The sequence below is a fragment of the Erinaceus europaeus genome, chromosome 3, assembly GCF_950295315.1.
Source record: "Erinaceus europaeus chromosome 3, mEriEur2.1, whole genome shotgun sequence".
NCBI lineage: Eukaryota > Metazoa > Chordata > Mammalia > Eulipotyphla > Erinaceidae > Erinaceus > Erinaceus europaeus.
This window is the reverse complement of record NC_080164.1, coordinates 160,613,255-160,614,559: the sequence shown is the minus strand read 5'-3', so window position 1 is coordinate 160,614,559 and position 1,305 is coordinate 160,613,255. Positions and strand designations below refer to the sequence as shown.

General features: G+C 42.1%; 1 non-coding gene across 1 annotated transcript; it reads right to left on the bottom strand.

The window, feature by feature from the left end:
• Positions 1-254: 254 nt before the first annotated feature.
• Positions 255-370, bottom strand: LOC132537801 (U5 spliceosomal RNA). Its single transcript, XR_009549229.1, has one exon. It is a non-coding gene; the product is annotated as a U5 spliceosomal RNA (small nuclear RNA).
• Positions 371-1,305: the final 935 nt, after the last annotated feature.

The window sequence follows — 1,305 nt, the reverse complement described above, 5'->3', positions numbered from 1 at the left end:
TTTTTTTTTTTAATCTTTATTTATTTATTGGATAGAGACAGCCAGAAATTGAGAGGAGAGGGAGAAGGAGAGAGAGAGACCTACAGCCCTGTTTCACCATTCGCAAAGCTCTCCCCTTTTGCAGGTGGGGACCGGGAGCTTGAACTCAGATCCTGTGAAGCTTTCTTGTTGAAAGTGGGGAAATATAAAATAGAGTCAGTTCAAGTTTATAGCCATCCAGCCCACAGTATCTACTTTTTTAAACCATGGTATGTACCCCTGCTAAGACAGGGGCTCAAAAAATTGAGACAAAACTCAGAATTGTTCCTCTCCACGGAAATCTTTAGTAAAAGGCGAAAGATTTATGCGATCTGAAGAGAAACCAGAGTATAGCTTTCCTATTCTTTATCCCTCTGGGAGTAAGGACCCAAGGTCATTATGGGATGCAGAAGGTGAAGGTCTGGCTTCTGTAATTGCTTCCCTGCTGTACGTGGTCATTGACAGGTTGATCCATACCCCCAGCCTGTCTCTCTCTTTCCTTAGTGGGGCAGGGCTCTGGGGAAGTGGGGCTCCAGGACACATTGGTGAGGTTGTCTGTCCAGGGAGGTCTGGTTGGCATCATGCTAGCATCTGGAACCTGGTGGCTGATAAGAGAGTTAACATATAAAACCAAACAAGTTGTTGACTAATCCTGAACCTACAGGCTGGAATAGTGCAGATGAAGAGTTGGGGTGGGGGATCTCCCTTTCATAGATAGCTAGTAGGCCTAGTTTATTTATATTCCAAAGGGCCTGGGGCTATACTGAGGTTTTTGTTTGGTTGTTTGTTTGATTGGTTGGTTGTTTTTTCTGTGAGCCTGAAATCAGATATGCAGGTGGACCCAAGTTATTGTCTGGGAAGATGATGTCATGGCTGGAAAAAGGACCAGAAAGCTGGATCAGGGAAGAGAGTAGCTCCCAAATACGGGAAAGAGGTATAAATATTGTTGACTGTAATGAATTATGATTTCTTTGGTGGTACTGGAACTTTATCCATGTATGATAACACAATGCTTTCGACAAAATAATAGTAATGATGATGATGATGTTAATTATTGTTATTTATTATTATTATTTTGAGAGAGGAAACAACAGTACAGAGCACTCTGATGCTGTGACACTCCACACTCCCCTGTGGTGTCAGTACCCTAACCCAAGCCATACATACACCTGGCTCTACCCGATGAGCTAGTTCTGACCCACTTGAACTTATATTTTTTGCCTGTCATAGGAGAATAATATTAATTCCTAACTATAACATAATGCAAGGATTAAATATCTCAGCATA